Here is a 16,385-nt window from a genome sequence, read left to right as displayed (position 1 = left end):
GGACTGGAACTCAGGTCCTCCTGACTCCAGGGCGGTGCTCTATCCGCTGTGCCACCTGGCTGCTCCAAGACGCCTATTTTAAAGCATTGTTAAGAAAAGCTTCCCAGCAGAGCTGTCCCAGCGTGAAACAGGCTTCCCCTGAAGGCAGTAGTCTCCTCATCACTGGCGAGCCTGGGTCATTGGTTGTCAGGGAGGCAGAGAAAGGATTTCTCTTTAGGTTGGGGGTGAACCGGATGAATTCTGGGGTCATTTTCAACTCTGGAATTCTGAGATTCTCTCATTTTCTTACCTCTCCATCACAAACTTAAGGAAGCTTGTTATTGAGAGTGTAGACCATCTAAGCATCACTGCTAAATTAGGGGTGGATTCACAATGTCACCAATTCAATGCAAACAAGTGCTTGGGGCCAGACCTGTCCCAGGGTAGGTCAAGTGTCAGGGAGCAGAGGCACCTTCTCCAGATTTCAGAAGAGTAAGCCTTGCTGTAGCTGTCAAAGAATGACATGGCCACAGTCTCTCTTTCACAGCCCTGCTATGCCGAATAGTGTCCTTTATCAAAAGAGATGAGGAGCCCCTAGGGTAGCTAGGTGGCTCAGTGGTTAGAGCCCTGGGCCTAGAGTCAGGAAGACCTGAGTTCAAATCTGGTTTCAGAGGCTTACTAGCTGTGTGACCCTGGGTAAGTCACCCTGTTTGCCTTAGTGTCCTCACATGTCAAATGAGCTGGAGAAGGAAATGGCAAACCACCCCAGTATCTCTGCCAAGAAAACCCCCAATGGGGTCACAAATGCAACTGAAAAGACTAAAGGAATAAAAACCGAGCCGCACCTAGGCAGGCAGGTGGTGAGAGGGCTGGGTCCTGGCTACCAGGAAGGAAAAGCTCTCAGATGTTTGGGGATTTCAAGGCCTTCTCTAGGGCCTGAGAGACCACCCCCAGGGCAAACCAGGAAAGGTTCAGAGACAGCCTGCAGGTAAAACCCCGAGCTTTGAGCAGCAAATGTTACCAAATAAAGGTTAGTGAGACAGTAATAGGTCTGCTTTAGATTATGATAAAAGGATCATTATCCTCTTGTGTGGTATCTCTCTGCCTCCCTCCTCCCCCCTTAGATTGTAAACTCCTGGAGGGCAGGGATTGTCTTCTTACTAATTGTACCTCTAGGGTTTAGCTTAGTGGCCAGTACACAGTAGGTGCTTAATAAATGTTTATTGGGTTGGATAAGATTATAATCTCCTTGAGGACAGGGATTATACCACCTTTCATTTATTTACTCTCAGAATCAAGAACAGTTTCTGGAGCACAGTGAACACTTAATGCAGAAAGCCTAAGTAAGGGTCCTCACCCGGGGTCTGGGGAGATCAGTTACCTCGCAGTTAACTGCCCGGGGGGGTGTCTTATTGCACCCCATTTTTCTTTGTTGGAGATAAAAGGGCTCTCTGAAACATTCCATTCCATGCAATAGCACCAGGCTACACATTCCCAGCTCCTTTGCGGGGTCCTCATGGCAGGGACTGCAGGCCCTTCACCATCTGGTTGTCCTTTGATGTCCTCCTTGGGGGCATGGACTGTCTTTGACCTTTCTTTGTATCCCCAGCACAGAGTAGGCACTTAGTAAATGCTAACTGGGTGACTCAGAACTGTGCATTCTCTGTGATGAATGCACAGATTAGTCCCCAAATGAAGCAGGAGCCCCGGGATGAGACACAGCCCCACAAGCCGCCTCTGTCCGATTCTTTGGAATGCTTTCCTCCCACGGCCCCTCTGTGAGGACCTGCAGGAGGAGACAGGGATGGAGTCAGTCCTTATTCCCGAGAACACAGTCTGGTCCAGTCTGTGCCCGCAACCAGGAGAGGGAGCCCGGAGGGAGGGGGCACTCGGTGTGAAGAGCTGAGGGCTCAAGTGTCCCTGAGAACCCAAGTCTCCCTGCTGTTTTTCAGCCTCACACTGGCACTGGGGTGGGGGCATCGATGCCCAATTCAAAAGTTACCCTGGGGGACATGGCAGAGGGAGCATTATTGGTCTGAAGGGGCCCACGCCATCAGCGATTTGTAGGGCCCCAGCTCCATACACATGGATATCCTCTGGGGCTATGCCATAATAACAGTTCCCAAAGGTCAGGGCTGTGGGCAGCAGAAGGTGGGTGAGAGGTCTCTGAGTGGCTCAGGAGCCATCTCTGCCCTGGGCACCCTGCTCTCTGCCAACCCCCTTTTTGGCCCTGTCTGAGCCTGGTACCAAAAGTGAACCCACCTGAGCAGAGGGACAGCTGAGGAAGAAACAGGTTTGGTTGGCTCTGGGCACAGCTAAGAAACACTAGCTGCTTTTCATCTCTTGATTAAAAAAAAAAAAGCCTGAAAAGACCATGTCTCAGGTCCCAGAAACCTCAGGAGCTGGACCGGCCAACTCCAGCACCCAATTCCCGAGCCCCAGGCATCTCGAGGAATTTGATACCAGCCTAGCCACGTGGGCAGTCCTAGACTGCAGCAGCCCTGGCTACAGGATGGGCAGGCTTCAAGCTGTGCCTATGCCATGCCCACTGAGCAGGACAGAAAGGTGTCTCCACTCTGTGCCCCATCCCAATCAGGAGTCTCTGATCCAGGACCTGGAGACCAGAGGCAGGTCCTGGAGATCTGAAGGAGTCAGGTCAGACAGTGAACAGGGCTGGCAAGTGAACCTTGAGCTTGAGTTCAGGAAGGGGTGCCAAGACACACACACACACACACACACACACACACACATCTGTGTCACCATCAGGCCTTTCATTCACTTGTCCATCCATCCGTCCATCCATCCGTCCGTCCGTCCGTCCATCCGTCCATCCATCCCCTCACTGGATGCTTCTCTCTTCTAGTCCCAGAGAATCCACTTGGTGATTCTCCTTAGTGAGCACACTCAGGTCAGACTCCAGTTAGGAGGAACTAGAGGAGGAGTCCTGCCCTCAGGGAGCTCCCAGTCCAGGGAAACACATTGGAGTAGCTTTATAAAATACAAAAGTGCATTAGATTCGAAGTCGTAAGACTGGTTTGAAAACTACCCCCAGTATTTTCTAGCTGTGTAATCTTATGCACACACTTTATGGGCCTCAGTTTCTTCATCTGTAAAATGACAGGGGGTCCCCGTGATCCCTAAGGCTCTGAACCTGTGATCTCCTGACTGCGAGGCAGACAAGGAGACCAGCCTGGCATGGAGGGGAGGGCAGCCAAGCCTACAGGTGGTAAAAACCAGAGCAAGAGGCTTGCTTGGGCTCCTGGGGCTCACAGGGAGCCATTTGGGGGTTCCTGGGCAGAAGACGACCACTGGGAGGTGGCAGGCATCCTGAAGCTTCCCCTCTGGGCATTGGGTCCTCTCTAGAGTGAGTGTCCAGCTGGGGCTTGGGCTCCCTGCTTCCTTTTTCTGCAGGGTCAGAGGCGGAGGGACAGGGCTCCAGAGGGGCCATGCTAAGGTTAGAAGCTAACTTTCACCTCCTCCCCAACTCCTGTTTGTCAGTGTCAGTAAAGACTTCCCATTTCCCGGAACAGAGGCTCATAAAGCAGAAAAATAACGACCAGGTCAGGGCTTCTCTGATAGCAAACAGCCTCGGCCGAGGGGGCGGCGATGAGTAAGTCCCGGAGAATGAGAACCAGGCGGAGCAAACTTCCGGTGAGCAGCCTCCAGGGACCAGGTTGTTTTCGTCTCTTCTCCCTGAGCCAGCGAAGGCCAGCATTGTTTCTGAACCCGCTGGGAGTTAGCAAATTGTGCCTGATGGGAAACCGGGGCCTCTTTTCTCTGCCCCATTAGACCCACAAATGGTCACTGTCCCACCTTCATCCTCTGTCCTGGGCACCAGGGCTACAGAGATTCTGTGTGCTAGCAGACACCCCCCCCCATTCTGAGTGCTGTCAGACCCCTCACCCCATCCAGAGATTCTGTGTGCTAGCAGACCCCCCCATTCTTTGTGCTATCAGCCTCCCCATTCTATGTGCTGTCAGGCCCCCCCCATTCTGAGTGCTGTCAGACCCCTCACCCCATCCAGAGATTCTGTGTGCTGTCAGACCCCTCCCCCATCCAAAGATTCTGTGTGCTGTCAAACACTCCTTCCCCCAAGAGTCTGTGTGTTGTCAGGGGCCCCCTCCTGAAGCTGTCTGGGCTGAAGGAGATGTCTGAAAATGGCATGGGCTTCCTCAGAGGAAGCAAGCTCCCTGTCTCCAGAGGTGTTCAAGCAGAGACCAGATGACCCCTCCTTCTCCAGGTATGCCACAGAAGGGGAGCCTGCATTGGGGAGCAGAGGGAGTTAGATGAAGCATCTCAAACCCCTGGTCTGAGCTACATTTGGTTGCCTATAGCCAAGCCCTGAACCTATATTATGAGGCTATTTGTCCCAACGCCCAGACAGTGTCCCAGCATCTCTAAGCTGGAGGTGATACCGCAGGATATCAAACCCAAACCACACCTGAATGAGAATACTCCAATTGTTAAAAAGCAAAAACCTTCCTTTTGGTAACTTTCTCCTGTTGCTTCTAATTCTGCTCTCTGAGGCCGAGCAGGATCAACATCTTCCGCTGACAGGTGTGGCTATTAGACACGCTTCCTAGAGTCCATCTTTTTGTCAGACTTGCTCCTTCTCCTTTTGGGAATGACTTTCCACCCACTCTCTTGGTCCCCCTCACTTTTCTGGAGTAGCTTGTATTTCAAAGTAGGCCTTCAAAATGGTGGATACCTGCCTCACTGCCAACCCAGTTGATTTTCTAGCCACAGCTGATGACTCATTTTCCTGGAGAAATTCTGGCAAAAGTATTCTCTCTGTCCTGGAAAGTTGTAATATTATCTCTTAGCTCTGAGCCCCCAGCCTGGGATTATACTCTGACAAAATACCAATTTTACCTCTCTCTCTCTCTCTCTCTCTCTCTCTCTCTCTCTCTCTCTCTCTCTCTCTCTCTCTCTCTCTCATTGCATAATCACCTCTCTCTATGTTGCACTCAAATAATAATGCACACAGTTTAGCAATACAAGCACTGGTAACCCAGTCCCACAGTCCTTTGCTATGGGACTCTCTCCCCATTACTGGAGATCAATGCCCTAGGGCTGCTGTGGGCAGGTTGGAGTTGGCAAGACTTCACAGCTCCAAGAGAGCCCTTTCTGTTCCTCTCTCCTAACCTTGTTGACTTTGTTTCACCCTCACTCAAGCCCAGGGCATTGACCTCCACTATGAGGAGAGAGTCCTATACCAATGGGCTTTGGGTCACCAGTTACATTCTTTTAATCACAATTGCTAACACAAGATGCAAAGCAAACCTTTAAACGTAAAATGGATAAACAGGCTTTCAGGACAGAAAACCAAGCCTCCACCTCTGCCCCTCATCCCCAAGGAAACAGGCTCACACCTTTTCAAAAGAGTCAGGGGAAGGGGAGAGGGGATTGAGGATTCACCATCTTTGTCGGCAGCTAAAGTGGATCTCATCAGCACACCACCTGTGTTCCAGCATCTGGTGAGGGTGATGGCTGTGGACCTTCTCCATTTATGGTGTTCCCTTTATCTTCCTTTCTGTAGCTTCCTTATCATTTTCTTTTTCCTTCCCACAAATCAAAACGTTGGGACAGGGTAAGCCTGTCAATCAATGTCTTGCCCTCCAGCAGTCCTAAGGCAAGGGCCTGGCAGGGGCCAAGAAGGACACCATGGGCAGCCATCTCTGGCATCCTGGTCTCCGTGGTGATGCCAGGTGGCCCATGACGGCATTGGGGTTTTTTGTCTCCCGTATCACACTGCTGACTCATGTTGATCTTGCAGTTAAACTGCAGACCTGTGCAGTGCCTGGCACATAGTAGGGCTTGATAAATGCTTAAGGACTGATTGAACTGATGGGTTGAAAACTCCCCCGTTTCTGCTTCTGTCAAGACAGACATTCCTGGTTCTTAAAGAGGCTAACAGGACAAAGTGAATCCATGCATAGCTCTGTCATCCTAGAAGGGAAATCATCTGATGGTGCCTGAATGTGTTTTGACATGAAGGTAGCCTCAAGTACAGGAGCCATCTTCAAAGAGGTCTCCTACAGATAGAAGAATTATATCAGATCAAAGCAAACTAATCGGGTCTGTTGATGAACTCAGTCATAAATGAAGCAGGAACTGATCATGGCTAACTAAATAATAGTGAGAAGAATAAATACCATGCTGTACCTGATGTCGGCAGGACGCTGGGTTTTGGGCCATCCAACCACTGACTCAACCCAGGCAGAGAGCGAGCAAGCATTGTGTAGGCACTGAGTATGAGAGGCATTCTGGGGTGGAAGCTGGGAGCAGCCCAGCTGCTCATGCACTCGTGGTGGTCTTGAGGTGTCTGCCACTCCCTTCTTGGTGCTTACACTCTCCATGGTTCTCAGTGGGGTCCCCAGATGGGGACCCAAGGAGGGTGCCCATGATGAAGCCTCACCCTCTTACACAGGAAGGAGTTTTGTCTTCAGCTTTGATCTAAAGACATTAATAACGGCAACAACCACAGTAATAGTAGCTGGCATGTTTGTAGCCCTTTGAAGTTTTCAGAAGTGTAAATACATTGTCTCATTTGAGCCTCAGAGCCCCTCAGTCATTATTGCTCCCATTTTGCCCATTAGGGGCAGCAAAAGTGAAGTGACTTGTCCAGGGTCACATGCTTTTCTGAAGTACCAGGGTCGGGATTTGAAGACAGATCTCTCCAAGCTCCAAAACTAGTGTCTTTGGCTTCTGCTGCCTCTCTCTCTCTGTTGCCCCTTCTCTAGGAACTTGTTTTTAGTAATATTGCACTCAGTTGTTTCATCACACACTCTACCTTGGAGGGTTTTTTTTTTAATAAAATTATTTTGAGTGGTACATTCTAAGTTAAGTACCTCTAAGGCATAACATTCTAGCCTCACTGTGTCTTTCTGGTCTTAGCTCCCTCAGCATGGCATGGTGAGGGTCAAGAAGACCTGAGTCCAAAGCCTGGCTGACAATCATTGTTGTGTATCCTTGGCAAGCTCCTGTCCTTCTCTGGGCTTGTTTCCTCATGTAAAAAAATCATGAACTAATCCAACTAGATCATCCGTAATAAAGCATCAGGCTTCAGAAGCATGTTCTGTGCAGTGACATGCCCCCTCCAACCACGCTACTCTACTTACCCTCTTTTCTATGCTTCTTGTTTTCTCACCTGCAGGCCTTTGCGTGTGCTGTCCCCTGTTCTACCTCCCTCTCTTCCCTACCCGTCCTTTAAAGCCCAAGCCGAATGCTTCCTCCTCCAAGAAGCCTGCTTTGGTCTCCAAGTTCCTAGAGATCTTCCTCCTCAGGCTTCAGGAAACTCATGATCCTCTCTACTACACCTACCCCCAGAATATCGTGTACTAGAGTTAACTGATTGTGTCCCATCTGCCATCAATTGATCATCCCATCAGCAAGCGTTTGCTACTACTGTATGCCAAGGACTGCTAAGTGCTGACTCATATTAAACTATAAACTCCCTGAGGGCAGAGATGGTGTTTTATCTAAGGATTGCAGCATTTATCACAGAGTTCTGAATACAATAAGTAAAAAATGTTGGCTGAATTGAATTCTATTGAACTGGAGGATTCTAATCACTGAGCCCCACTGCTGGGCCAGTGACTGTGGGTTCCAACCACAAGCCAAGGACCCATTTGGAAAAGATCTGCCTTGGGAGGACTGAACCAGCGTAGCCAATATTCAAAAGTGCCAAGAGAAAGGAGCCCCAGTCTAGTTACTGGGCGGTGACCTCACTAACCAGTCACAGCTCTACCCTTTGGCAACACTTATTAAGGAGAGCTTAAGATCTCATCTCCCCTGGCTCCTGCAGAAGACCTGGAGATAAGGAGCAGGGAGGGAGGTGGAGCAGCTTATGGGGACGCTGGGAAAGCTTATGGAGGCTGTTCGGGAGTCAGCGCGGTAGACTGGGCAGCCCGTGGGCTCTGGAGTCGGGATACTTAGGTTTCACATTCCAGTTCTGCCCCTTTGTGATCACAGATGAGGCGCTTCCCTCCTCTGGGCTTCAGTTTCCTCTTCTGCAAAAAGAGGGGAGTGGATCAGATGATGCCTGGGGTTCCTTGCAGTTCTAAAGTCTATGTATTTATTATGAAAGAGAAGGAAAACTGTCAGAAACCAGAGGAGAGGGAATTCAGTTGTGTCAGAGCTGAAGTGGCCCCAGCCTGGTCCCCATGTCATCCAGTTTAATTCTCTGTCATCACCCCATCCCAAACCTCATGCCTAACGTTGACTATTCTATCTGAGACTCGTCCACACTCTCAGGCGAGCCTGGCCCGAGCTGCAGCCTGGCTTACCTTTCTAGCACAAATTCATCCCATTGCTTAATGCCTGGCACATAGTAGGCACTTAATAAATGCTTATTGACTGACTCACCAAGATTTCCAGTACCAGAAAATTGTAGCCCCAGGGAAGGCACCCAAGTACAAGCACTTTTTACCTGAGCTGGGGGGGAAGCTCTACTCTCCTGGTTGCCTCCCTGTTGGTCTGTGCTGGGGAGAGACCCAGAGACACAACTGGGGGTCCCCAGCCCAATTCAGCCTCTACTTGGCTTGAAGGGTTATCTGGGTCTAAGCCTCACTCTAAAACAGCTCAAGTTGAGAGAGGGTAACCTGCCTAATCACCTCCAGAAGGGGAGTGCGGCTCAGCTCTGGCCACTCCCATAGGTACTTTCCCTAGCCATGGTGCTGACGTGTGTCCTGAGAACAAGAGCCTCGTCAGCTGCACAGATGTACCCACCCGTGGAATGGGACAGGCTGGCCCTAGAGCTCTTCCCAGACATGTCCAATCCAGGCTCACAAGTCCTTTCTCTGGGGAGGTCCTTTCCTGGGGTATCCCTCCTGGTGCAATGTCCCCCACTAACAAAATGATCTAGCCACGGCTTTTTTTGGGTAATTACCTCACTACCCCAACTCTAAGTTCCTCTCCCATTCCTGGAGGGGTTTGGGAGCACTTAATCTGAGCAATCCCCAATGGGTAAGATTTTGTATATGAGGAATTTGCATAGGATTTCAGGTTGGAAATGCCCTTAGGGATTTCCTAGTGCTATTCCCGCATCCATGTTCCTCAGAGGAAGAAATGGGAGAGATGAGGAAAATGTCCCTCTGTCCTCTGCCCTGCAGTATGTCAGCTGGAGGACTGTGCTAACTTTCAGTTACCACATTTTGTGGAGACTCATTGACAAATTGGTACAGGCTGACCAGGACAGTAACAGTCCTGGTGAGCCAGACATAGGAAGGAATGAGGGAGTGTTTGACCTGGAGAAGAACCAGGAGAGATATATCTCTTCAAGTTCGTGTCAAAAGCTCTTCAAGTCTCCGTCAAGAGCCGGGGGGGGGGGGAGAGAGAGAGAGGAGAGAGAGAGAGAGAGAGAGAGAGAGAGAGAGAGACAGAGAGAGACAGAGAGAGACAGAGAGAGAGAGAGATCTCTTCAAGTCTCAGTCATGGAAAGGAAGGATTAGATTTACTCCATCTGGCCCCTATGGACAAAACTGGGAGTGTTGAGGAGAAATGGAATAAACACAAAGGGCTACTTTCTCCCTCTTACCCAAGGTAGAATGCTCAGGCTCCTCCTGGCCACAGAGGCATCGGAGAAGAAGCGGGATGGTCATTTTCCAGGCAGTGGCTGCCTGCATACAGAGGTCTGGGCCTGGAACATCCCTTAGAGCTCAGTTATTCTGTTATTCCCTAATGGAAGGTGAGAGCAGAGCCAAGAGCAGACACCAGGTCTGCTGACTCTATTCAGTGAATTCTCTTTCCATCACTCACATAATAGGTATCCAAGAAAAACAATGGAATTCAGATGAAGTGGGATAAACATTCTCCCTGACATCATTCTCCCACTCTCACTTTACTTCTCCAGGCCTGTCTTTAAAAGCAAACTCCTTCCTGGCCTACCATCAATCGTCAATCCACAGGCTAAATGATCATCAAAAAGGAGCCTCAGTTAATTTGGCTTTCCTGGGACTTGTTCACCTGACCTGACATTCCACCTCTTGCTTCCAAACATGTGCATTACACTGTGCCCTCTGCCTGGAATGCCTTCACTCTTCACTTCCTTTTCAGAATCTCTAACTCATCTTAAGTCCACCTCCTACACCAGGCTTGTCCTAACCACCCTCACCCCCCACCTCTAAAATAATTTTACATAGAGTGATGAGGATAATAGCTGACACTTATGTGCTGCTTACTATGTGCCAGGCACTGTGTTAAGTGCCTTACAAATACTGTCCCACTTGATTTTCATGAGACCCCTAGGAACTAGGTGCTATTATCACCCCCATTTTGCAGTTGAGAAAACAGAGGCAGATGGAGGTGAAGTGACTTGCCCAGGGTCACACAGCCAGTAAGTATCTGAGGTAGGATTTGGACTTGGGGTCTTCCTGGGTCCATGCCAGGCTATCTCATTGATGAGCTTCCTGCAGAGAGGGAGAGAGTCCTGAGCTCTGCCACTGACTTGCTCTTTGTCTCTGGGACTCTCTGGGCCTCAGTTCTCTCCTCTGCAGAATGGGCAGCTCTCCTTTTCCCTGCATTGCTCTCAGGTTTTGCTGGCTGCAGAGATGTGGGAGAGGGGTGGCCTCCACTTACCACAGGAGTCTGATTTGATGAAGCTGGGAACACAGCAGGACTTTCCCAGTCCTGAAGGAGTCTCCGACAGATTTCTGGGTCCAGGGCCAGGAAGTGAGCCAGGTCAGCCTGGCCCCTCCCCGCCTGGTGAGATCATGGTGCATGTCGGGCTTGGAACCCCAGCTGGCCGCCACCACTGCCCGTGACTCACTCCCCGCACAGCCCGAAGAGCGAGGCCTCCCTGGACCAGGGCCAAGAACAGCCCCCATCCTCAGTCCAAACCCCACTGTGGCTGGTGGCCATGGAGCCTTACTCTGGCTAGCTCCAAGGCCCCCAGGCAATGTCTGTGTGGGGAAACCCTTTGTGGTGGGGGATTCCTGGTTCTAAACTTCTTCATCCTCAGAACCACAGGACTCAGGTCTGGAATAGACCTTAGGGAAGGTCCATCCTCCTCTCTCGCGCTGCAAGAGGAGGAGACTGGGGCAGCCCGGAGGGGCAAGGGCTTGGCAAAGGTCACCAGGCCCGGGATTCAAACCTAGGTCTTCCTTCCCCTAGGTCTTCCTCCCCCTGCGCTGCCCTGCCTCTGACAACACCACCCTTCCTTGTCCCTGCTTCTTTCTATTCCTTGAGGGCAGCGTAGCTTAGAAGAAAGAGATGTGGGCCTGAGTCAGACCGCTTGCTCTGACATGCCACAAAGTCTGAGTTGGGAGAGAGCTCAGCCTCAGAGGTAGCTAGTCTGAGCCAGTGGCCTCACTCCAGAACATCAGCCATGTGGACATCCAGGCTCTGCTTGGAGATCTCTGGTGACAGGGAGCTCACTACCTATCTCAGCAGCCCACAACACTTGGACAGTTAGGGATTTATTCCTGACACCAAACCTCCATCTCCCCATGGCTGCTTCTCCCAGCGTAATAGAATCCTTCTGGCCGCATGACTTATCACCAAGGGAATCCTGAGCAAACCACTGAGTCTCCGTATTAATTATCTGTAATAATACGTCACCATGTCCCTCTTCATACCACAATACCTGGCGTACAGTCAGAGCTTAATAAATGCCTATTGACTGACTGGTACCTAAAAGGAAAGGTATTTTATAAACCTTAGAGCCCAGAGGAGAGGCAACTGATTGTCACCAGCCTTTGGGCAAGCATAGGGGAACACCTGTAATACTGCACAGGCCATTCATTCATTCATTCATTCATTCATTCTCTCAGCCATTCAGCACAAATTCTGTGGGTACCTGCTGTTTGTAGGGCATTGTTCAGGGCACTGAGGGGGAGGCAGAGATGGATAAGCCTCTCCCAGTCCGACAGCAGGCTCAGAGACCGAGGCTGCCAATGTGCAAGGGAGAGTGTGTTTAGGGCAATAGGAGGACCAGGCTTGAAGGTTAAATTCCAACAGTCTTTACCAGTTTAGGGGGGACTTTGGGCTTCAGTTTATTACTCATCCTATCAATCAGAAGAAAGCACCCTGGGGCTCAACTCCCAAAGAGCTTTCCCAATTCTGGACTTCGTTTCCCCATCAAAGGCTTCTAAATCATACTTTCCCCTCCACCTTTGACTCTGAGCTTCCTTCTATGTTGTTTTTTTTGGGGGGGGGTGATGGAGAGAGAAAGTGGCATATTCTGCCTCCCTATTGCTTTCCAGAGTCCAGCCTCCCCAGCTCCAGGCCTGACATCAGGGGTGCCTGAGCCTTCCCCACATGCAAGTTATTTAGGGGGGAAATCCTGCCCGGGTCAGCAAGCCCCCCAGGGAGCCCTATATCTGGGCATCTTAGGGGCAGAGAGCCACCCTGCCCTCTGAGGTGTAACACAGAGCTCAGGCCAGGGAATGGTGGTGAGGCTGGGCCAGGCTGCTGGAGCTGATGGGACCATCGTGAAGCTACAGACAAGACCGAATTGGTGAAAGGAAGAGATGAAAGAGGAGGAGCCCCAGGGCCTGCCCTCAGGGAGCTCCCAGTCTGGAGGGAAGAAGGCAGGACAGGGTTACAGTCAGGGTTCGATCCAGGGCTCAGACCATAGGGGTCATCAGCCCCTAAGGTCCTGGAAGTCAAAGAAGGAAGAGATCAGCAGAGTGGAAGAGTCAGGGCAGACTCCCTGGAGGAGGAGGAGGAGGGGGAGGAGGAAGAGGGAATGGGCCAGTCCTGGAAGGGTTGGAGAGGAGAAGCTATTCCAGGGCCTCAGGGGGTGTCTGGGCCAGGTGAGAGGAAAGGGGCAGGGCACGAGGATGTTGTTAACTCAGGAGGGTCCCGAGGAGGGGCCAGGAAGGGCTGAGGAGGGCAGGGACAGGGCTTATGCCTGCTGAGCCCTCCCCTCTTCCCAGGTCTGCCCTCCAATCCCTCCGCAGGGCTGATCCCAATTAGCCAGGTCTACAGCAGTGATAGATTCCGAGGGATTGGCCTCTGCCTCCCTGGGTCTGGGATTACAGCAGCTCAGGGTGAGCACAGATGGGAAGACATTAAAGTTTTATAGGCCGACCATCTGCTGGGGGGGGGGGATGGCTCAGTGCCTGCCCCCAGCACCTCTGTGCACCCAGGGACAGGCAGGTTTGTGGGTTCTCAGTCCAAACCTCTGCATCTGCCTTGGCACACATCTGTGTGCTGTGGTGTGGTGTTCCTGCACATGCAGACATGTGTATGTGTGGGCACATGTGTGTTGGTGTGCATGCATGGCCAGGTATGTATGTGCGTGTGTGGTCATATGGGCATCTGTACAAGTGTGTATAGGCATGGCTGTCAAGGCGGGTAGTGTGAACTCCTGGGCATACATGTATGTACAGGCATGGCTGTCAGGGCGAGTAGCATGGGTTCCTGGGCGTACATGTGTGTGCCTATGGGGGTCTGAGCGCTGAAGGGCAGTCCGCCTCAGACTCCTGCAGTTTGAGATCAGGGCTCATTCTTCTTCTTTGCTGCCCCTAGAGAGCCTGGGAGCCCAAACAGGAGTCAGAGACCACTGCGAGGCAGAAGATAATCACAGAAATACCTCGTTAAGGGCAGTCCCAGACTTCTGTCCCAGGTAGAACTGGAACAGAATTAGCTGCCTCAGAAGAACAGTTCTGTAAATGGAACGCTAGTTCGTAAATGCTGTGCCAGCCCCAGCATGACCCTGAAAGACCTTTATCTTTGAGTCCATTATTGTGAATGTGCCCCGTGGCCTGAGGTTGAACCTCAGGGTTTACATGGCCTAGCTTGTCTTAGGGATTCCTCGCAGACATCTCTCTTTGGCTCATGCCCTCACCTAACCCTTCCCCTGGGAACATCTTCATCTAGTTTGTGTCTAGCAAAGAGCCCTCAGCTCCCCCGCAAGCACTCAGGCCAACAAGCCACCTTTATTTTCCCCAAATGCCAAACAGAAATGAGTCACAGCCAACCCGCTAGTGGGCCTCTGCTTTCCTGGAGGAATCCTCCACACTTAGAATAGCACCACTGGTGGGTACCTCATCCCCCACCCTCTCAGGGTCACTGGATGGTCAAGTAACCTGTCCCTTCCTCAAGTGACAGAATGACTGCTGTGTGCTCTAAGGTTGAGGCCGCCACTCGGGGTCACTGAAAATCCAGCCCTCTTTGCTCAGACTCAAACAGTCTTCAGAACTTCCAGGATCAGGGAAGGGCCAAGGCTGGGCTTGCTCCCCCCAGCCCATGTGCCTGGCCTGGCTGCAGCTGCTGCTAGATCCCAGAACTCTTCCCTTAGCCCAGGAAGTTTGCACTGTCCATAAACCCATCTGAGTCACGTGGCCAGTCTGGTCATGTCACAGACCTCCTTAAAAACCTTCAGTGTCACTAAATCTGTATCCAAAAGAGATTTTTAAAAAGGTGGGGGGAGGACCTATTTGTACAAAAATATTTGGAGCAGCTCTTTTTGTGGTGGCAAAGAACTGGAAACTGAGAAAATGCCCATCCATTGGGGAATGGCTGAACAAGCTGTGGTTTATGAATATAATGGAATACTATTGTGCTGTAAGAAATGACCATCAGGATGCTCCAAGAAAAACCTGGAAAGACTTACATGAACTGATGCAAAGCAAAGTGAGCAGAACCAGGAGAACCAGCAACATCGTAACAATGATCAACTACGAATGACTTAGCTCTTCCCCATAATACAATGATTTCAGACAATTCCGAAGGACTTATGATGAAAAATACCATTCACCTCCAGAGAAAGAACCGATAGAATGTGAATGCAGATTGAAGCAGACTATTTTCACTTTCTTTTTGTGTGTGTGGTTTTTCCTTTTGTTCTGTTTCTTCTTTCATAATAAGATTAATATGGAAATATGTTTTACATGATTGCACATACGTAACCTACATCAAATTGCTTACTGTCTTAGACAGGGAAAATATGGAACTCAAAATTAAAAAATAAGAATTGTCTTTACATTTAATTGAGGAGAAAATAAAATATTATTTAAAAAACCTTTCAGTCCCCCCCTTACCTCTCAAACAATGTCTGGTGCCAGCATCTCTTTCCTGAGATCTCACATGATTTCTCTTCTCATAGGGAGACAAACTGGTCTACTTGGCAAAGAGAACACATTTATTAAGCACCTGCTATGTGCTTTACAAATAGCATCTCACACTTACTACTCTCCCGCTTGGGTCTCATCTCTCTCCCCCGTGCCGGGAATGCTCTCTCTCTCTGCCTCTCTGCCTCGTCTCTTAGTCAGCGCTTCCTGAAAGGGTGAGCTCCTTCCAGGGCCTTTCACAGTCCTCCAAGTCTGATCCTCCAGGCATTTCATTTTTCTGCAGATTATGCATCTGTTCCTTGTTATATCCACCACTCCACCCCAGAACCACTGCCTTATACCTAGTAGAGACTTGATCCATACTTGCTGAATTGGACTGGAGTGTCTGGGAGGTTTGTCCCAGAGTTCTGCTTGCTCACCCAGGGCCTCCTGGAATGTCCAGCCACTGGCTCCTAGGCCACTGCTGGAGGCTCAACTTTCCTGCCTCCCTGGGCTGGAGGGCTTCAGGAGGATGGGCAGGCCCTCTCTCCATAAGGCCCAGAGGCTTCTCTCTGGCCGCCTCACCTCGATTCCTCTCCCTCTGTGTCCATCTGTATCTCGGCTATCCTTCCTACACGCAGTCCAAAGAGGTCGCTGACTCACCCTTACCATGGATTAGCAGGTACCCGGGGAAAGGCCAGGTTGTCCCCCAGAAAGGAGGCACCTTTAGGGCTGGAAGTCTCTGAAGGGGAGACCCTGGAGAAGTTTCCACCTTTTCTAGGAAACCCCTCATCTTCTTCATTGCCAGGACCAGGGCACTAGTTAACTAGGTTAACCCTGAGCAGGTGACCGGCTGCATTCCTTTTGGGAAGGGAAGATTCCTAAAGAGAAGAATCATACCCCCAGGTCCTTCTGCTCTGAGACAGGACTTCCTGAAATGGGGATTGTGTAAAACAGGGCCAGCTGGATCTGGGGCCTGCTGTAGGAGAGTCCAGACCCAGAGGACCCCCCTTCAAAGATAGATGTTTATTCATTTATTCATTGTAAGGAAGAGGAGGAGGAGGAGGAAGAGGTGTGGCCCCAGCCCTGCCCTCTGAGAGCTCCCAGTCCAAAAGAGTGGAGACAGATCCGTCCCTAGTGAGGAGCTCAGGAGGGGCTGGGGGATTCAGCTGGATAGACATTGGGTCTCCAGAGTCTGGGCAGGCAGGGCTGGCAGCAGTGAGGCTGTGGCTATGGGCCCCCTGCCACGTTTCTGGACCAGTAAGCTTTGGGACTGTCTGTCTGTCTGTCTGTCTGTCTGCTCTTGGCCCACTGGTGCTGTGGTCAGAGAACAGGGGGACTCTGGGAGAAGAGGGTTACCCAGGGTCCCCAAGGGCCCCTTGAGCCAGGCACACTGAATCCCCATCAGTC

At 50.9% G+C, this 16,385-nt stretch overlaps 1 long non-coding RNA gene across 2 annotated transcripts in view; it reads right to left on the bottom strand.

Moving 5' to 3' along the window:
* Nucleotides 1-4,966: 4,966 nt before the first annotated feature.
* Nucleotides 4,967-16,385, bottom strand: part of LOC110205940 (uncharacterized) — a 21,117-nt gene continuing 9,698 nt past the window's right edge. The window contains exons 1-2 of one of the 2 annotated variants that reach the window (XR_002323749.2): nt 9,518-11,714; nt 4,967-7,991 (exon numbers count right to left, since the gene is read on the bottom strand). This is a non-coding gene — a long non-coding RNA (uncharacterized LOC110205940). Of the gene's footprint in view, nt 7,992-9,517; nt 11,715-16,385 lie in introns of those variants that run through there. The other variant, XR_013483726.1, reaches the window with a different exon arrangement.

This window comes from Phascolarctos cinereus, unplaced genomic scaffold, assembly GCF_003287225.1.
Source record: "Phascolarctos cinereus isolate Bilbo 61053 unplaced genomic scaffold, phaCin_HiC Scaffold_1;HRSCAF=81, whole genome shotgun sequence".
In the NCBI taxonomy this organism is placed as follows: domain Eukaryota; kingdom Metazoa; phylum Chordata; class Mammalia; order Diprotodontia; family Phascolarctidae; genus Phascolarctos; species Phascolarctos cinereus.
This window is presented reverse-complemented; position numbering and strand designations above follow the sequence as displayed.